At 36.3% G+C, this 22,393-nt stretch overlaps 1 long non-coding RNA gene across 1 annotated transcript in view; it reads left to right on the top strand.

Annotated features, from left to right (window-relative positions):
• The window catches only part of LOC140607487 (uncharacterized), a 111,192-nt gene extending 89,807 nt beyond the window's left edge, over window positions 1–21,385 (top strand). The window contains exon 6 of the long non-coding RNA XR_012009486.1: window positions 21,258–21,385. This is a non-coding gene — a long non-coding RNA (uncharacterized lncRNA). The remainder of the gene's footprint in view (window positions 1–21,257) is intronic.
• The last annotated feature ends 1,008 nt before the right edge of the window (window positions 21,386–22,393 follow it).

The raw sequence follows: 22,393 nt of genomic DNA on the forward strand, positions 1-22,393 counted from the left end.
TTAAACTCAAGTAGCTGTCAGCTACTAAAAATCAAATACAACTTTAGGTGGTTTGGCTGGAAGTAGAATGTATAGCTCTTTAAAATTAAAACCATAATAGAACATCTTACCATATACAACATTAAAAAAAGGGAATGTCCGCATCCTCTTAAGACAGGTAATAGTAGGAACTGAAGAACTTGTGTTTGAACTATTTTGTTTCCTCTTCTTGCTTTTTTTCAGAATGTTATGTGACCAGATATTAATACAAATATATACTGTCACACACACAAAAAGATAGTCAATTTATATTTTAAATTATTCTAAGACCTTTCCATAACCAAGGGAACATGGAGAGGTAATATAATGAATAAAACATGTCATGTTTCATGTCATATAGGATGGTTAAGTGTTGGTTCCAAGTGTTGGTTCCAAGAATGGTAGTCTCTTCAACCTCTCATCTTTTGTTTTTTATTTTTTAAAGATTTATTTATTTATTTATTTATTTATTTATTTATTTATTTATTTGAGACATACAGAGACAGACAGAGACATAGGCTCTCTGCAGGAAGCCTGTTGTGGGACTCAATCTCAGGATGCCGGGATCATGACCTGAGCCAAAGGCAGATGCTCAACTACTGAGCCACCTAGGTACCCCAACCTCTCATCTTTTAGACAAAACTTTCGTACTTCTTCCTTTCTTCTCCAACCTACCCAGACTCTACTTCATACTTATCTGAAGATCTTGCTTCCTTACCTCACTGACAACACTGAAGCCTCCTGGAGAGAACTTTTATAGACTCCTGTCAGCATATCTACCCTCCTTTCACCATCTGTTTCCACATACTCTCTTCTTGACTGTTAACATAAGTGAACTAGCTATGCTCCTATTTAAAGCTAATCCTCCCACTTTTATACTTGATGTCATTTCTCTTTGCATCATCCAGAACATTGTATCAGCAATGTTCTCTTCTATTTTTTTTTTCAAATTATAGCTCCCTATGGATCATTTCCTCCAAAATATACATATGCTCTTTTTATACCATCTTTAAACCAACAAACTTCCCGTGATGTCTCTTCCCATGCTGGCTACTATTGCAATTATTTAGTTCTCAGGACAGCTGCTCCCTATAGTCCTTGTCTTTAAATCCTCTTTTCCCTTCTCCCTTGAATCCACTGCAAACAGGCATTTATCGCCCTCCACCAAAAACATCTGGAGATGATCACCAGTGACTTCCATATTGCCAAATCCAATGATCAATTATCAGTCCTCATTCTGCTTTACATTTGAGCTAAATGCTTGCCACATTCTTTTTGATACATTGCTATCATTTGGTTTCAAGGTCATCATGTTTTCCTAGTTTTCTTTTTACCTTTTCACTGTTCCTTCTTTCCCTTCATTTCCTAAACTCTTGAGGTAAGAATCGCCATGGGCATAGGAATTTATTATTTAATTCCTAATTTTTGCCAATGCAAAAATACACAGTGACCCTTGAAAAAGAGGATTAAGGGCACTGACACCACACAAAATTGATAATCTGTGTATAACTTTTGACTCCCATAGACTTAACTACTAGTAGCTACTATTGACTAGAAGCCTTACTAATAACATAAAGTCAATACTGTACTGTATTCTTACAGTAAAGTAAGCTAGAAAAAATGTTATTAAGGAAATAATAAGGAAGAGAAAATATACTGATAGTACTGTACAATATTTGTAAAAAAGAAATCCCTATATAAGTGGACCTGGCCAGTTCACACCCATGAACTCAAAGCCAGGACCCTTATTATTTTATTTGAACCCATCCAAAAGCATATACTGTTGCCCCTTGAACAACATGGGTGTGAACTGACCAGGTCCACTTATATAGGGAACAGCATATGCTTTTGGATGGGTTCAAATAAAATAATAAGGGTCCTGGCTTTGAGTTAGACTTGGAGTCACATCCTAGCTGTACCTCTACAGGCTTTCCATACATTATTCAATTTAAATCTGTTATCACATACATAATTATTCTCATTTGCTCTAAGAGTTAAATATGATATATGTGTGAAATACCAAGTACAGTGATAGGCATGCAAAGTTACTTGGAGCCTCAAAAATATTATCTAAATGTTACTAGCAAAGTAGAGAAAAGGGGAAGCAAAAGTATGGCATTAGTTTTCTTTAGGATAGAGATGTGGGACTTCTCCCTTTCGGTAATGGGGATCATGAAATGTTTGGAGCTGGGGAAAGGAGTAATGATTTTTCCTGGCAAAAAACGGAAGCTGTGAAGAAAAAAAAAAAAGAGAACTAAACTCCTTTTGGGGGGGTACATAAATCTGGAAACAACACATAATGTTTCAGCTCTGCAACATTTGACACAAAAGCCTTCCATTCAGATTAAAAATGTCCGATTATTTCACCCAGAATTCACTAATACAACTGTGTCGTTCCAATTAGTTATCTGTGGAGAGGAAATCTTGCCAAACAATATGATTAGACCCAATCAGTATAGGTGCCAGGCACTCGGAACATATTAAAAACGACATTTCCACTTATTTTATAGCATAAATGTTTGTCTTCTGGCATTTCTCAAATGTGAGCATTCAAAGGAAGTCTTTGAAACAACATTTCAGGATGGAAGGTTAATGATAAAGAGCAACCTAGACATAGGTTACATGATGTAAGAAAACCATGTTTTAACAATTAACTTTTGATGTCTTAAACAGAGACTCACACCTTACTGCAAATTCATTTCCAAATACTAATCTTTCTATCTGAATGAGGTAGAATGTAGCAAATAAAAGTCTGTAACACCTAGTACAATTTTACAAAGATGTAATCATTGCTACCAAATCTGAAAGACCCCATTCAATAAAAGAGTATTTAGTCAAGGTACAAGAAATACCTACTATGGGTCAGGTTTTCAGAAAATCATGTTGAACTAGGCATGGTTTATTGTAATTTATTGTTTAATTACTTTTTTCTAATATAATGTGATAAACAATGAGATAAAGAATTCAAAAGGGGCCAGGATGAGGGATATTAAAGAGGTATTGGTTGTAATATTTGGCTTTCCATATATCTTCCTAATGTATGCTGATGACCTTCCACTTCTAGCACCTGATGCTCAACCATAGTGATTTCTCAGGCCTGCTTAATCTGTCCTTGGTTAGGTTGGAGAACTATCCCCTCAGGAAATACTCAGCCAAGGAGGGACAAGAGATGGAAGATGGGTAGCCCAGCTACCTTGCTTCTTATGTGGAACTATTCTGAGTTATATTCTACATTATGTCCCAAATAGTCCCAGTAGAATTGAGTTCTCATTGCCCATATGGCAACATAATCATGATATACCCTGTTTCACCTGCTTTTCCTTCTGTCTCACCCACTTTTCTACCATTTCTTCTGAGATCGTCTCCTAAATAAACTGCTTTGACACAAATCTTTGTCTAAGAATTTCAGAAGGACTAAGCTAAGTCTTACTCTTAAAAATAATAAATAGGTAATTCTGAAGAGAGGGAAAAGCATGAATCAAATTGTAGAAGAAAGGGGGAGTGTAGCACAACTAAGAAATTTTCAGTATGACTGAATTGTAGAATAAGACTAAGAAAAAGTATCTAGTATTGAAACCAGAGTGGAAAGTGGGGACAGCATGTGTATATTTCAAATATAGCATGAAGAAGCTTGAGCTTCATATTAAAAGAATCAGGGACATGATGGTGTCTGTACTAGGGAAGTTCATTTGCAAATTGAGAGGAGAATGGAGTAAAGAGAAATCCAGGACTACAATTGGCAGTGATGATAGGATGTCATGGAGAGAAGAGTCAAGAAAAAAATGGATGGGGATCCCTGGGTGGCTCAGCGGTTTAGTGCCTGCCTTTGGCCCAGGGCATGATTCTAGAGTCCTGGGATTGAGTCCCGCATCAGGCTCCCTGCATGGAGCCTGCTTCTCCCTCTGCCTGTGTCTCTGCCTGTCTCTCTGTGTGTCTCTCATGAGTAAATAAATAAAATCTTTTAAAAAAGAAAAAAATGGAATTTGGTTCAGATAGTTAGATATATGACCATATTCCATGAACCAAGGGAGGTTACATAAGTGGTATTTTATGTAACCTATCCTCTCTTGATTACTGGAAAATGAATGATTCTCCCTGGAATTCTTCATTGCAGGGCCCCATTGGCTGTGCTATGTTGAGCTAAGAAAGAGAGGATGACTGGTTTAGGAAAACAGAAGACGCGTTAAATTTTGTATGTCTCACATCCGAGACTCCTGTGGATATTTTAGTAGCTGAACTGATGCTCAAGGGACAGGTTTCAGCTGAAAACAGATTCATAAATAATCAGCAAGTGTATTGAAGGCACAGGGGTAGTGAGAATAGGAAGAATACATAGAGACAAGACTTAGAGGAGAATTCTGGAGAACCTGGCATTTAAGATTTATTTATTTTTGTATATATTTTTTTATTGGAGTTCGATTTGCCAACATATAGCATAACACCCAGTGCTCATCCCATCAAGTGCCCCCCTCAGTGCCCGTCACCCAGTCACCCCAACCTCCATCCACCTCCCTTTCCACCACCCCTTGCTCATTTCCCAGAGTTAGGAGTCTCTCATGCTCTGTCTCCCTCTCTGATATTTCCCACTTATTTTCTCTCCTTTCCCCTTTGTTCCTTTTCAGTATTTTTTATATTCCCCAAATGAATGAGACCATATAATGTTTGTCCTTCTCTGATTGACTTGCTTCACTCAGCATAATACTCTCCAGTTCCATCCACATTGAATAAAATGGTGGGTATTTGTCATTTCTAATGGCTGAGTAATATTCCATTGTATATATAGACCACATCTTCTTTATCCATTCATCTTTCGATGGACACCGAGGCTCCTTCCACAGTTTGGCTACTGTGGACATTGCTGCTATAAATATCGGCGTGCAGGTGTCCTGCCATTTCACTGCATCTGTATCTTTGGGGTAAATTCCCAGCAGTGCAATTGCTGGGTCATAGGGCAGGTCTATTTTTAACTCTGAGGGAATGTGAACTGGTGAACTGTACCAGTTCACATTCCCAACAGTGCAAGTCTCCATATCCTCTCCAACATTTGTGGCATTTAGGATTTAAAAAAAAAAAAATCACTTAAAATGAAAAAAAAAACCCGACATGTAAGGTATAGTAAGAAAGAATACCCAAAGGTAGAAGGAAACCCAGAAAATGTGATTTCATAGAAATTTAAAAAATAGATTGCTGTATAGGAAGTAAGAAATGATCAGCAATGTCAGGTACTGCCTTAAGTCGGGTATGGTAAAGATAGAAACACCTGTTGGATTGAGCAAATGTCTTAGGCAAGAACATTTCACTGAACATTTGACACAGCTGTCAGATTGCTGAGTGCTGAGCAGTAAGAGGGAGGATATTGGGTAGGGTAGGGTACAAGTCAAATAAATTAGGTTGCTGAGGGTATTGACAAGAATGTTGTTAAAATGGAACCTCTGTACAGCAAAAGAAATTCAGTCAGAAGGAGGTGCTAGGGAGAAAGCATACACACACACACACACACACACACACACACATACACACTAGAGGTTCTGAGGAAGTGAAATGACTAAAGATCTGGGAGCAGTTTAGTAAAAGAATAGGAGACTGTGTTTGAAAACCCAGATTTCTGAATTTATTATTTAAGAGGTAGATATATTTCAAGTGACAACAAAATCCAGCTATAAAAGTAGGTCACAGACCTGAAGAAGAATAGAAATCTATTAAAGAAAAACAAATCAAAGAACTGAGTATCAGGATGCTTTATGTCACTAAATGGATATTGAAGTTTCTTTTTTTATTTTTTTAAAATTTTTTAAAATTTTTATTTATTTATGATAGTCACACAAAGAGAGAGAGAGAGAGACAGAGACACAGGCAGAGGGAGAAGCAGGCTCCATGTACCGGGAGCCCGACGTGGGATTCGATCCCGGGTCTCCAGGATCGCACCCTGGGCCAAAGGCAGGCACCAAAACGCTGCACCACCCAGGGATCTCAATATTGAAGTTTCTTAAGATATTGATAACACAGATGGTAAAGATTCTATAAACTAAGGGCTAAATTTTTTCAGTCCGTGAGAGTCAGAGATCAGGATATTGTTTATTGACTGTAATGAGGAGTTGTCTATATATAAAAAATTGGCTTGAACCTAAAAGGAACAGAGTATTTTATACTTTATAGAGGTCCTGAGGTAAGCAGGGTGATAAGAAAGAGCACCCTTAGGACTTCTTTCAACTATGACTCAGTGTCTGATTCCATATTAATTTTTCTACCATAAACAACAAAAAATCTATGCAACATATATAAAGCAACTGGTTTTAGACATTGCACAACAGGGAGCATAGAGCTATGATTCGAGAGACAAGGAAAACCACCAGATGAGTCCTACGATTGTTTTGATTTTTTGCCTGAAGTACCTAAAGTATAGAGATGTGGAGTCTGTATTGAGTAGAGAGCATCTTGCTAAGCTGAGAAGACCGAGAAGAGAATTTGGAGTTTCTTGGGAGACTAGATATCCAGCTGTTGGGCAAGCTGCCAGAAAGGAGGAAGCTGCACAAAGAAGATCCAGAAATATGCATAGGAATTATCTTGATGTTTTGAGGAAACATTACACAGTTCATGTTCAGGGTGATTCTCTGACTGTAGACTACAGATAATTGATCATAGAGAACTATGAGAGTAACTAAGATTCTAAGTAAGACGTTGGAATTCTAACTAACAGGCCTGAAAAATAAGGCTCAAAAAAAATGAAGCTGAGGTACTAATAAATTGATTCTCTAACAAATCAAAATTTTACAGTCCTTAAAGGGAAGGCATCAAAATCCATATTCTCAAGCAAATACAATGTGTATCATGTGATCAAATATTATTAGATTTGTGAAGAAGCAGGGAAATATGATTCAAAATCAGAATTAAAAAATCTATAGAAACGACAAGATGACAGAGAACTTGAAATTATGAGACTTTAGAATGATTATAAATAAATTTAAGAATTTCATAGAAAAATATAATAAGGAACTAAATAGAGGGTATCATAGAGAAAGGGAAATTCTTGACCTGAAAAAAAAAAGTAAAATCTGAAATGAAATTTACTGTATAGGCTTTCCCAGAGATGGGAGACCTAATAAGACCTAAATATTAAATTAAATTTGAAGAACCTGAATTTCAACACTATCCTAACTGAAACATAGAAAGGGAAAAGGCTGAGTGATGCTCAGTGGTCTGTGGGCAATATCAAGTATTATATGTATAATTGGAGTTACAGTAAAAAAAAAAAGAGAGGAATTGGAACAGAAAATTATTTGAATAAATAATGACAGAAAAATTTCCAAATATTATGAAAAACATCAATTCACAAAGCCAAGAAGCCTAGCAACATCAAGAAGGATAAGCACATAGGAAAACACACTTAGGCATAATCATAGTTATTTTGCTGAGAACCAATGATAAAATGAAAACTTTGAAAGCAGCAGAGGAGAAGAAACATGTTCTGATACTATAGGGGAAGTGATAAGAATGGCTGCTGGTTTGTCATCAGACTATAAACCATAAATCAATAGATCATTTTTTTTTAATATTGAAAGAAAAAAAAAAACCCTCAAACTAGAATTGCATATATGACACTGATAGCCTTCAAAAATAAAAGTGAAATAAAGATATTTTCAGATGGAAGCAATGGGAATTTATCACTAGCATAACTACACCACAAGAAATGTTAATGGAGTCCTTGAAATTGAAGAAAAATTATTTACACAAAGGAATGAAGAGAGCCAGAACTGGTGAATATGAGGCTGGATATAAATGATATTAATATTTTTTGGCTCCTAATTTTTTAAAGAGATAATTATTTAAAGTGAAAATGATAATGTATTGTTGAGTTTAAAACACATATACAAGGTAGACATATTTCAAAAATAGTATACAAGATAGTGTGTGGATATTAAATTGGGTTATACTGTCGTAATATTGAGAAATTATATGTGTAGTGGTATAATATTAACTTGTAGTAGACAGTGATAAGTTAAAGTAACATATTATCATCTCTAGAGCAAACACTAGCAAAAAAGTCAATTGGGAAGATAAAAATCAAATACTAAACAAATGCACACTTTATCAAAAGAAATTAAGAAAGGAAAAAATACAACAAAAAACAGATAATTAAAATAGAAAACAGTTATCAAGATAGTAGTCTTATAGTCCATCACAAAACTAAATTAAATGTAAATATATAAAATACTCTAATTAAAAGGCAGAGATCATCAGCCTAAATAACAAAGCAAGACCTAAGCAAATGCTATTTACAAAAGACAGTCATATATACCATCAGATAAGTCAAAATGGTAGGAATTTATTATCATGAAAACACCAACCATAAAATACTAGAGTGCCCCTATTAATATCAGAAAAAGTAGACTTCAAGTGAGAAGTATGTCCAGAAGTAAACATAAGCATTTCCTGATGCTAAAACAGTCAGTTCATTGGAAGACAAAATAATCTTAAATGTATATGTACCTAATAGCAGAACTTCAGTATACATGAAGTAAAAACTGACAGAATTAAAGGGAAAAATGAAAAATAAGCATATAATTAGAAATGTTCACACTGGGGTGTGATGCCTGGGTGGTTCAGCCATTGAGAGTCTGCCTTCAGCTCAGGGCGTGATCCAGCATTAGGCTCCCTGCAGAGAGCCTGCTTCTCCCTCTCCCTGTGTCTGCCTTTGTGTGTCTCTCTTGAATAAAGAAATTAATTTAAAAAAAAAAAGAAATGTTAACATTTCTCCAAATAAATGACTAAAGTAGACAGCATCAATAGGAACATGGAATAGTTGAATATTTTCAACTGATTTAACCTATCTGATCTTTATAGAACACAGTAGCTAATGACTGCAGAATTCCAGTGTTCCTAGAACATTCAATAAGATACGACCATATCAAGCTTTGGCTTGAACCAAGTTTCAGAAAAGGCAGTGTAAATGAGCTAATATTCTGGGAATAGATTAGTCTTTTTATGCCCCTGTTTTTGTTTTTGTTTTTGTAATATAAGGGTTCAGATATCACTAGGTGTATTAATAGGAGGCAGGGTAGTAGAAGGTTGTGTTGGGGAAAGAGAGGCTCATAGGAATGGAGTAATGGGGGTACTAGATGAAAATGAAATACCAGATGAGCTACTGTGTTAAGCAATGACCAAGGATAATTGGGGTTTGTAGCATGGTGAAACGTAAGATGTAGGCTGACTCACCTATACACTGTGGCATTAAAATCATGACTGAAAGGCATCTGGTCCTGGGACCACTGTCCCCTACATGATGCTGGATGATCTTATTTTCCTGGTCCTGAAGCTTTTGTAGCATTCTCTGATTTTTATCAGTATTTGTTGCCACTCTTGATTCACCTCTCAAATCAAACCTTTCGGATACCTGGATCTTAAAACTGTTGCCCATTTGTTTTAAAACTTGGTCTACATCTAAGACCTTTCTGAGTATATTAGATAAAAAGTTGCTTGTCTTCAGCATCATGTCCAACAGGAACCCAGTTCCGCTACATTAGCCCACATTCAAGTGAGAAATGGTTTTCTTTTTTTAAAATCCATATAATTACTGAGAATGGTGACTCCTTGGGTCATAACGTTTCATCATTACTTATTTCATATTGGGAGTGAGGAGTAGTATATGTCATTCAGTAATACAAAAATTACAAATACCTCCAATTCAAGATAGTGTCCTGAGCATACAAGCTTAATCTTTCTATTCTTCTTAGGAAGAAAATGTCAAAATTGAAATGTCAGAAAAAAAGATATGTGGGAAAGAATAATTTTATAACAGTGCCATAGCGGGGAAGGGAAAAAGCAGACAGGAAAATTGGAAAGGTAACCGAAAAATAGAGAGAGGCTTTGATCTGATTATAATAATAATGATGATAATACTGTATTTTAACAATGAGAGGAGCCAGCACTTGTAGAGCACACACTATATGCCAAGTACTGTTATATATTGACCAAGATTAAATTAATAACAGCTTTTTGAGGTAGGTAAATTTCCCTCATTTTAAAGTTGAGGAAGCAAAGGCACAGAGAGGTTAAACGACTTTAAAAACAGTAATAATAAAGATCGAGAAGAAGGTTACAGTTCAGCTATGCTTTATTTTTCCTTTCCTTGTCACTCACATTTAATCTTTCAGGAAGCCCAATTTGTTCTACTCTAGAATATCTATGTCTAAACTCACTCTATTTCTTGCCCTCTGCAATGCCACTCTTCCTGACTTTTATTGCTTGAATAAGCTAATGGAAGAGCATCCTACCTCATCTCCCTGCTTTATTCTTATTCCCTGAAAATCCAATCTCCATAAAACAGCCAGAGATATATTTTTAGGACATAATTCAGCGTGTAATGTACCCCCCTCCCCTTAAAAATCCGTTGATAGATTCCTCTTGCACTTAGAATGAAATCAGCTCATTACCATGCCCTAATCTATTTGACCTCTGTAGAATTTTCTCATTTTATCTAATGCCATCTTTCCTCCTTTTCCTTACACTTCTATTTATAAACCTCATATTACTTTCAAGAACATGCCGTGTGTGTGTGTGTGTGTGTGTGTGTGTGTGTGCACGCGCGCACGCACGTGCACGCATGCAGGAGTGTGACTTTGTAGGGACTTTGCATCTGCTGATCCTCTGTCTGGAAAGGCCCTCTGGTCAACTATTCACAACCTTGATTCCATTTTCAGGTCTTAACCTAAAAGTTATCTCCTTACCTGACAGCCCTATCTAAGTATGTCCTCTCGAGAGCTTTGCCACTATCTCTAATTGCTCACATAATTAATCAAAATCTGTTAATATTTTGTTTACTTGTTTCTCATCTGTCTTCCCTACTACAATTTAATCTCCCAGAGACAAGGACTTTATCTCATTCTCTCTCTCCCCAACCCTTAGCACAGTGTTAATTCTTGGTGAATACACACAATAAATATTTATCAAATGGAAAAATACTTTGGGAAATGGAGGGAACTGTCCTTCCCAGAAGAATCTTGGAGACATTAACACAGTGAAAGGGGGCATCTCCCATACTGTGGTGGGGAGCTTTGTAATTAGAAGTAATTTGGGTAAAGTAGCATTCATTAAAATGCTCTATAAAGCAATTCAGTACTGGGAAGAGAAGAATTAACTCTTATAAGAAGGCCGATGAGATTAGTACAGAAGAAGGATCAGAGTGGCTTTAATTAGAGGAGCAGAAATTTTTGTTGTATACTAGATGTGAATTTTCTGAAGGAAATTTATCTTTTTGGCAAGATGCTTGATTTTAGAAAGTCTCAGAGAAACTGGTCACTGTGCTGTGTGACAGTTCTATCCTATGGTCCTTAGGAATGAGTTCACTCATTCCTGCACACTCGCATGTGTGCTTGTGTGTGTGTGTGTGTGAGAGAGAGAGAGAGAGAGAGAGAGATCCATGTAAGTGCATAAGCACCTAGCAATGAGACTGCAAGAAAGCACATTCACTATGCTCCAGTACAATGGATGTGCCTCTCTATGTGGAATGTCAGAACCGGGTGAGGGTACACATCAGTGGGATTCATGATATTGAAGGGACTGTTCAGGCCTTGGAGCTTTCAAGAATTAAAAAGAGATTAGGTGAGGAGTAAAAAAGAAAAAAAAGGTAGAAAGCAAAAAAGAAGGAGGGACTTAGAAGAATTGAAGTAGAATGGAGAATATTTGGAAATGAGTGTGTCCTCATAAGATGCCCCTGTAATCCAGAGGGGTTTGATTTCCAAGAGGTACTTTCTTTTACCAGATCTTAGGTAATGAGCCTCATGCTGTCCAAGGCAGAGGAGGCAAACTAGTCATAGTTCCTGGTTCCTTCTTGCCCCAATTCCTGCACACCTTCTACTTTGGAATACATATCAAGGTCTCCAATGATGAGCTAATTAAGCTTTTACAGGCATTCAGGGAGCATTCAAACTAGAGAAATGCAGCCCAGCCAGTGGCCAGAATAGTTAGGAATTAGCCCCTGAGCATTGGCAGAACCGTCATCATGGACAACTGTATGCAGATAATGCCCAGTTTTAAAAACAGATTATCTACTTCTCACTCGCATCCACTTTCTTCTTCCTAAAGGAATTAGCGACACATGTGATGCATATAAGAAGGAGACAAAACACTTTTTATAATTCAAGGACCCCGTGCTGAATGACCAAATGAATGATGCTCTTCCCTTCTCTAAGTGCACAGAATGTAGAGTCTGTCCCTGGACTAAGGCAATGAGAATTTCCTAAATAAATACCTCTCTGGTATGTATGTATGTATGTATGTATGTATGTATTTATTTATTTATTTTTTCATGGAGTTTAAAGACCAAACAAAAACAAAATAAAGCAAATACCAAAATATATGCCAGAACTCCACAAAAGACAGAGTTACCTCTGGTGGAAAGTTAAATACATGAAAGCATTTTATCCCCAGAACAGATTGTCCCTAAGCTGACAACACAGGCAAACCCAGTGTTGCCTAAGTACTCTCCACCAATGCAGCTGAAAGGAGAGCTGCTTGCCTGGATATGTGTGGGTCACTTAGAAAGACTTACAATTAGCACTCCTATTTAAGAAGCCTGTTGCAGAAACCAGCTTCACAACTATCAAGACAACACAGACCTATAATAATCAATCTGGAACTTCATGTATAAATATGATCAGAGACATTCAGGATCTCCATGTAATTTAGAAAAAAACAACAACATGAAAGAGTAGAGCTAACATGAGCAAACAGAATAAGAACAAATAAATATTTAAAAATCACATCTCTTAAAATTTCCTTTAAAAGCAAATATCTTAATTACAAATCATCATTATTTTTAGTGGCCATGGTGATTAATTCAGGAATAGACAGAGGATTCCGGCCAGGCACAAACCTCCTTGAGACTTTGCCTGGAATTATTGGAGGAAAAAAACAAGAGGGGGAGTCACTTTTGAGTTCATGAGTTCTAAGGGCATATAAGCCTTAAAAGTCCGAGGAACATATTTTCTGGGATTTGAAAAAATAAGAAATCTTGCCTAATTGTGAGGACAAAGAGGAAGAAAATCAAGCCTAGCAATGAAGAGAGAATGGGAAAAAATTTTTTAAATTTCTTTTTATTGGAGTTCAATTTGTCAACATATAGCATAACACCCAGCACTCATCCCATCAAGTGCCCCCCTCAGTGCCCGTCACCCAGTCACCCCAACTCCAACCCACCTCCCTTTCCACCACCCCCTGTTTGTTTCCCAGAGTTAGGAGTCTCTCATGTTCTGTCTCCCTTTCTGGTATTTCCCACTCATTTTCTTTCCTTTCCCCTTTGTTCCTTTTCACTATTTTTTATATTCCCCAAATGAATGAGACCATGTAATGTTTGTCCTTCTCCGATTGACTTGCTTCACTCAGCATAATACCCTCCAGTTCCATCCATGTCAAAGCAAATGGTGGGTATTTGTCGTTTCTAATGGCTGAGTAATATTCCATTGTATACATAAACCACATCTTCTTTATCCATTCATCTTTCGATGGACACCGAGTCTCCTTCCACAGTTTGGCTATTGTGGACATTGCTGCTATAAACATCGGGGTGCAGGTGTCCCGGCGTTTCACTGCATCTGTATCTTTGGGTAAATCCCCAGCAGTGCAATTGCTGGGTCGTAGGGCAGCTCTATTTTTAACTCTTTGAGGAAACTCCACACAGTTTTCCAGAGTGGCTGCACCAGTTCACATTCCCACCAATAGTGCAGGAGGGTTCCTCTTTCTCGAGAGTGGTAAAAATCTTGATGACATGGTTTGGAGTGACACGGTTTGGACTGCTGAATGTAATTGTTCTGTAATTGTTTCGGGGGGTAGTAGTAGAGGCAACAATAGGGATTGAACTTTTTTTTAAAGATTTTATTTAGTTGAGTTAGAGAAAGAGGGCATGAGGAGGGGGAGGGGCAGAGGGAGAAGCAAGCTCCCCACCGATCAGGGAGCCCATCGCAGAGCTTGATCCCAGGGATGACCTTGATAACATGACCTGAGCCAAAGGCAGGTGATTAACAAAATGAGCTATCTAGGTGCTCCAGGATTTAATTAGTTTTAATCAGGTTTCCATTATTTGTTACAAAAATAGACTTTCCTGCTCAAATATCCACTTATTGTAGAGGTTGTTTCCCACCACCCTTGAACAACCTTCCATATTTCCATTACTCTCTCTGTCCCTCAATCTATCTCCTTTGTAGAGCTTGTCTTCAGTATTACTGTTATTGACTGTGCATTGCATTAGAATGTGAGCCCTCTAACAGAGGTGATCACATCTGGTTTGTCTCGCTGTACTGGAGGTGCCTAGAGCAGTACTAAGTTCATGCAGGGAGTCTGATGAATACTTGTCAAATAAACTCTTTGATCTACACAACTGTCTTAATGTATAGGAATTACAGAACAAGTTCTACAAGACAGAAAGCTGAGATTTTAGAAAGGTTTCATAATGTGTCCAAGGTTACACATTAGCACACTGTAATTCAGAATTAGAATCTGAGTTTTTGGATGCCAAGTACAACATACTTCTACTATTCCACACCTGTGCAAAATAGACACAATAGATTTCTGAGTCGGGATAACACTATGAATTGAAAAAATTAAAAATGAGTTTATTGAATGAAAGCATTTCTTATGCTCAAAAAGTCTTCACACAATTTTGCTTTAGATTTAATTACATTTTAGCAGAAGATAAGAATTATTTCTTGGTGAGCGATAACCCTCTTCAGCCCTTTTCAGAACCATCTTGTACCACATGTGTGACCTACCATGGTAATGCCCTTACTTCAGCAGTGCTCACCAGTGCCCCCAAAATCAAAAAGAAAGATTAATTTAAATTGCTTTTATTAATGATAGATGAGTGCAGAATAACTTTATGTAGCTTTTAAATCAGTACTAAAATTTGAAAATGAGATGTGAAAGGAAAATAGGAGAAAACAGAAAATAAACTGATAATGACAAAGGTAAGCTTGATTGCATTATTTTTGAGCCAGGGGCACCATGCCCCATTTTTAGGAGGCCCAGAAACTAATACTGGTCCTTCTGAATTACATCTTTTTTAGACAAATAAATAACAAAAATAGATTTTATATATTGAAAATTCAGGATTCTTTTCTGATTTTTCTTTAAACTCTGTCAGAATTTTAAATTTTAAGTTACTTCTACCTCAAGTATTAACTACCTCCATTTTTTGTTGGCAAAATAAAAGAAAAGATGCATATCTTAATCCAAATTTTGCTAGCTTATTATTTCTATAAAATATAACATTTATTAAGCACACAGTACAGCACATGCCACTTAAAAAAGGTTTGAAAGCCATTAATCTGATCCCATTTCCTCCATTTAAGGATGAGAACAGTGAGTCTACAGAAGCTGTGTGACTTGTCTAAGTCACATACGTGGTTTGTGAAGAGGTAGATCTTCACCTGGGCTCTACAGCATCTTATCTAGTTGTTTTCTTACTCAGTCAGGATATATTCCTAATCTCTTATTTTTGAGGTTGAAAGAAAAAGATTTGAGTTATGCACAGTTGGTAAGGTTCAGAGAATTGAATGCCCACTCATGTTCTTAAGTATATCTCTTATTATTGAATAGTAAAGTCAGCATTTGAACTTTGCTCACAAAATAAAGCATCAAGTAGGTACACACCTGAGGGCCAAGGGCCTTGCTAACCTCCAACACTAGAGTCACTTTGTATTTATATGGTTTTTTTTTTATTTTTTTAAGATTTACTTATTTGTTTTAGAGAGAGAGTGCAAGCATGGGGTTGGAGGTGTGGCAGGAGAGAGTCTTAAGCAAACTCCATGTGGAGCCCAACACAGGGCTCAGTCTCACAACCCTGAGATCATGACTTGAGCCAAAACCAAGAGTGGGATGTTTAACTGACTGTACCACCTTGGGGTGTCAAGTCACCTTGTCTTTAAGCTTAAAGTAGAAGTTGTTTGAACTTGAATTATCACCTGCAGTAGAACCTCAGCATTTCAAATCTAGGGACAAACGGAGAGCTTCTCATCTTAATAACTTACATTCTGATTTTTTTGTTTGTTAGTTCTGCTAAATTCTTGTTCTCTTTCAAGTCTCTCCTCTTACAGATCTTCTGTTTTCTGTCTGAGTATTAACCTCATCCCTAATCTATAAGAGTAAAGTGACATAGGTTCCTGCATATTGCAGGACTTCTCTCTCTCTTTGTACTCAACTCTTCCTCAATCCTCCAAATCATTTGTGAAACATAAATCACCATAAATCATTAATTCAATTCCCTGAACATTGTGCTATTGGCCCAACAGAAAATTTATATTATTTTCCTAGCAGACAGAGCGACCATAGTCAGTTTTAAATAAGAGTTGTTTTTCTATTCCCTATGTTAACAAAGTGATTCTTTAAGAGTTCATTGTCTTTGCTTGCTTTTTTTCCCCACTTTCCTGTATTGCCACCTCTGTACTGGAAAGTGCTTTCATCCCATGGACCATTTATTTTGCAATATGGATCAGGGTTTTAATTTGAGAGGGTAAAGCCAGATAAGTAGGGGTAGATTTGAGTGGTGGTAGAGGCTGTTTAATTTAAAGATTTGGGCTCTTCTATGATCCTGAGTTCCTAATAAATAAGTTTATTATATATTTTTATATACATTTTATTTACAATATATTATTTCTAAATGGCAACTTCCCAACCATAGCAATTTATCTATTTTATCAAGAATGACTCCAAGAGATGTTCAAGCATGTCCATGGTCAGGTTAATAAAAACATGAAATTGAATTTTTCCTTGGAATTGAATCTTCTCTGGAAACTAAATTTGCTTTTAAAGTTGTAAAGAGACTGGAGAAATTTTAAATTTTTTTAATGCTCTAATGATTTTCAAGATTTATCCCATTACAGGATACCAAATCTTCCTTAACTGTAACCCTTTAGCCATGTTGAATTCTGCTTCACGTTCAACTATATCATTGCTTTGTGACTTTAGGCAGCCCATTTAACCTATTATGATCACAGTTTCCTCATCTGTAAAATTAAAGATCTGGAGAAAATGACCTCTAAGTTCTGCTCTAGCTATAGAAAGTTTATGATTATAATGTATTCATAGATTTTCCCCCTTTTGAGAGAGTTTATGCTGTTACTTTTACTTTTAAGACTTTGTAGTTGAAAACCCATTGAAATATTTCACAATAGTGCTTTACAGCTTACAAAAATCTTCAAACACTATTTAATATTTGCAGCAATTGTAAAACAGAATAACACGTAAAGTTTGAAATAGAAAATTGGTACTGAAGCATTGGTTGATTTACAAGAACCATGTAACAAGCTAGTAAGGACCAAAGCTTCAACTCAATGCCTGGTCTGCTGATGCATCCAGTACCCCTTCTCAAACCTCATTTATTAACTCTCCAACCTATGTAAACTACCATAAACCACACAATGTGCTTCTAAAAGCACAGTGAGGGAAAGAAATAAACAAACGGATGTAGCGCACTGAGGTGAATACTATCATAGGCATTGCTGCAGATATGGGGATGCAGATAGGTTATCCTGGGATTGACAGAGCTGTTGAAGAGAGATGTTTAGTAGGGAATGAAGAGGCTAACATTAATAGGAAAGTTTATGCTAGGCCCAGAGATCAGCAGACACCAGAGAAGTTAGAGCTAATTCTTGGGAAGGCAGATGTTTTACTATGTCTGGAAGGCAAAGGCTACATGTGGCACAGTGGTATGACATAAATTCAGAGAGGTCTTCTGGGATATGATAAAAATCCACTTGTATCTTGCTAAGGAAGGATATAAACATCACTGAGTACACTGAAGTTTTTTTTTAGCAGAATGTTGACAGTGACAGATGTATATTTTAGAAAGGTCACTTCAGCAGTGGAGTAAATGAATGAAGAAATGTATTGGTTCAAACACTGGAGACAGACTTGTTAGAAATTATCACAACTTTTAGCAAGAAAATATGTCACACAAAAATCTGTACACGAATGCTTATATAAACTTTATTCATAATCTCCAAAGCCTAGAAGCAATCAAAATGTCCCTCAATGAGTTAATGGATAGGCAAGCTGAGATACCTTTATGCAATAGAACATTATTCAGAAATAAAAAGAAATGAGCTATTAAGCTACAAAATGACACGGAGGAATGTTGTATGTATATTGCTAAGTAAAAGAAGCCCATGTGGAGAGGGTCCATACTGAGTAATTCCATCTATATGCCCTCCTAGAGAAGATAAACTATAGAGACAGTGAAAGATGAGTAGTTGCCGGGGTTAAGGGAGAGGGAAGGATGAATAGGTGGAGCACAGGGGATTTTTTGGGCTGTAAAACTCTTCATTATGGTACTGTAATTGTGGATACATGGCCATATGCATTTGGCAAAACCCATAGAATGTACAACACAGTGAGACTTAATATAAACTATGGACTTTGTTTAATAATAATGTATCAATATTGGTTAGTTAATTGTAACAAATGTGCTACACTGATGCAAGATATTCATAATAGGAGAAACTGTGGGAAGTAGGAATATATGAGAGTTCTCTTTACTATCTGCTCAAAAAAATATGTGGGCCAAATATAGAGGAACAGCAATAAAACTAGGCAGATAGTACTTAATGTGAGAAGTATTTATAAGGAAGAATGAATTTCAGTGGAGAGAAAAAGAGGATTATTGGGATAGAGGGAGAATTCTCAAAATATTGTTTATACTCTCAGTTATAACTGTGCAAGAAAATAAATACAACAGCATGGACAAATAAGTAGTGAATGGAGGAGAGGCACAATAGAAATTTCTTTATTAGTTATCTTTTCCTGTGGTCATCTATCCTAATGAAATATAACAACTATTACTACTACTACTTAGAGTCTATTATAGGATATTATCTAGGTTGCAACTATCTTACACTGCTGTTTGATGAAGAAATTTTCATATGTATAGAGAAAGTGTTATCTTAGAGCAATGTCCCACATTACACTTTCTTTGGAATACCTGAGTTACATCTTAGAAATTCTGGGTTATAAGTCCTATCACAGACTTTTGAAATTAGTGTTCATTGTTGGGTGTAGGAATACATTTTAAGCCTATATCACAGATATTTCTTTTTTTAAAAATGGATTTATTTTATTTAATTTCTTAGAAAGCAGAGTGAGTGAGAGAGAACACCAGTTGAGGTGGGGGACAGAGGGAGAGAGAAAAGTAGGCTCCCCACAGAGCAAGGAGGCTGACACAGGACTCCATCCCAGGACCTTGGGATTATGACCTGAGCCGATGCTAAATGCTTAACCAAATGAACCACTCAGGTGCCCCTCAAAGATATTTCTTATGCACATTATGTTCATTATTCACTAAGAAAGTTTTAGGTGCTGTGTCTATAACTGTGAATAGTATGACACTATGATCCCACTCCTATGCTAAATATTATAGGAGGAAGATAAGTAATAAATATGCAGACAGACCTATGAGGTAATTTTAGACTATGAAAAGCACTGGTGAGGGCATATAAGGAGGTTATTTTGGATGAGATGGTTAGGAAAAGCCTTTCTTCGGAGGAGCCATTTAGTTGAACTGTCAAAGATAATAAGTAAATATCTACACGTAGGTGGAGGGAATACACAGAGGAAAAGGTGGGGGAGAGAGAACAGAAAGTAAAAAGGCAAAAAAAAAAAAAAAAGAAAGTAAAAAGGCCATTAGATAGGAAAATTCTTTCATAATCAAGAGACTGTAGGACGCCAAGGGTATCTAGAACATGACAAATGGTAAGAGAGGTAGACCAATCTGGTTATATCTATGGTTACACAACAAAGCACTCCCGAGCTAGTGGTGTAAAACAAACATTTTTTTTTTTTTTTTTTTTTTACCCTTATGGATTTTGTGGGTCAAGGTTTTGGTCAGGGAATAGCAAAGATAGCTTATTTCTGCTTTACTATTTACTATGCTTGAAGCCTCATCTTGGAATCACCTGGACACCTCTTTACACTCATTCTCGGTACCTGGACTGGGAAGACTTGGACTCTATTAGGACTGTTGACCAAAGCATATGCAAGTGTCCTCTCCATGTGGCTTGACTTTCCACAACTGGAGGCCCGTGTCTAAGGAGGATCCCAAAAGGGAATATCCAGAGAGTAAGCATTTCAAAAGATCTAAGCAGAAGTGTTATGACATTTGATGACCCAGCCTTTGAAACAGTGTAGCATCACTTTAGTGTTCTATTGATTGAAGAAGTCATTCAGAATCAAGGGGAAGGGATATAGATCCTGCCTCCCAATGAGAGAAGTATAAAATAACTTAAAACAACAGATATGTACTTAGGAGCTAGGTAATAAAGGGCCTTTTAGGTTACTATAAGGAGCTTGGTTTTAATATAATATCTAATCTAAACATTTGATATAATTAAAGATTAAGTTATTGATGTAATTAATCTGTAAATATAATCCTTAATCTTGCAAATGGCCATCTTTTAAAGAAAGGAAGTTCACATTATTTCCTAATGCTTTTTTTCAAACCACATACCATAATATATTTTTAAAACTTTATATTGTCTTATCACAGAAATGCAAAGCACAGAAAGGTCCTGAATATCATCTAGAATAGCTTCTTCATTTACCTGATGAGAAAAATATGATCAGAGAGGTGAATGAGTTGTCAAAGATTGCATGGCCAATTCAAAGATTCTAGGGTAGAAAAAGTGAGAAATGTGAGTTGGGATTGGTCAAGGGGAAGCACTTGGACATTATGCTGCAATACTATAATAATGCAATTGCCTTACTGTTTTCCCGGGTATAAAATGCTTTCATGTCTACTATTTGATTTTGTTCTCATTCCTCTATAAAGCAAGAATGGACATTAATGTCTCCAATTTATAGATGAGGCAATAAATATTTAGAGTTATCACAAAGCTGATTATATGGAAGAACCTAGGTTAAGCAGGTACATAACTGCTTTCCAGTTCAGGATTCTTTACTCAAATGGAGAGAAAGGAGATACCTTTATCAAAACAAAGAAAGTAGATATGAAGGCTATATCTATTCATGCCTACTGTGCTGATATCAACCAAGCAAGTTTCTAAGGATTCAAAAATTTCCAAACACCAGTATGCTTTGTATTTTAGATATAAAACATGGAGATAATTGGCTAATTTTTTCCTATCAGGCTTTCTGTCATCTTATTAATATTTTTCATGCCAGTATGCACTAAAAATTAGAATAATTGAGATCCCTGTGGGGGAAAGTTTATACTTTTTTTTTTTTTTTTTTTTTTGCAGAGGGTTATTGCATGACCTTTTGTTTTGCTTCAGACACTGTATCTGCTTTGGTGAATAAATATCATCTGCTCTGCCCTGGATTCTCAGCAAATGCCATAAATGAGCAAGGCAAAGAAAAAAAATGGCACATTCAATAAAAATGTTTATTGAAAATATGTCAGTGGTTACTGATTCCTTATCTGCCAACGTCTGGCTAATTCCCATGTTTTACCAATGTTCATTCTTTGGCTTTTAAGCTACCTAATCTATTATCTTGATTATCTATGAGTTCCTTAATTGGAAAATCAAAATATTAAAGGATATGGTCAATTGTTTTGAGATAAACAAAAAGCTCATCGGTATCTCATTTTGCATACTTTTATAAATAAAATCATGAAAATCATATACATATTTTAGGGATGGATATTCTGACATGGATACATGGACTTAAGGACAACTTACTGAAGAATAAAGCATAAAGAAATAGCTTTGGTCGTCTAGGGGTTTGCTTTGTAGCTAGAGAGAAAAGTTAAACATTCAAGAAGTAGTTAAATAAAACTCTAGTGATTTTAAGAGCAACAATATATGCTACATTGAATAGGTTGAATAGGTCCTATCTGAGTTTAGGAAAATTAAGCATATACAAGTTCCTTGAAAATAATTTGGATATAAGCAATTTGGATAGAGCCAAATAGCTATATTCTTTTTTTTTAAAGATTTTATTTATTTATTCATGAGAGACACAGAGAGATAGAGAGAGAAAGAGGCAGAGACACAGGCAGAGGGAGAAGCAGGTTCCATGCAGGGAGCTGGTCATGGGACTCCAGGATCATGCCCCGGGCTGAAGGCAGCGCTAAACTGCTGAATCACCCGGGTTGCCCTATATTCTTTTTGTAAATTCCAGTTAACATACAATATTATGTTTTATGTGGACAATATAGTGATTCAACAATTCCATATAGCATGCAATGCTCATCACAAGTGTCCTCCTTAATGATCACCTATTTCATTCATCCCCCTTTCCTCCTTTTTAGTAACCATCAGTTTGCTCTCTATATTCAAGAGTCTGTTCCTTTGTTTCTTTCTCTCTCTCTCTCTCTCAAAAATTTATTACTCTGAATAAGAAAAACCTGAACATAAAGTACAATTTAAGATGG

The sequence above is a fragment of the Canis lupus genome, chromosome 16 (assembly GCF_048164855.1).
Source record: "Canis lupus baileyi chromosome 16, mCanLup2.hap1, whole genome shotgun sequence".
NCBI classification, from domain to species: domain Eukaryota; kingdom Metazoa; phylum Chordata; class Mammalia; order Carnivora; family Canidae; genus Canis; species Canis lupus.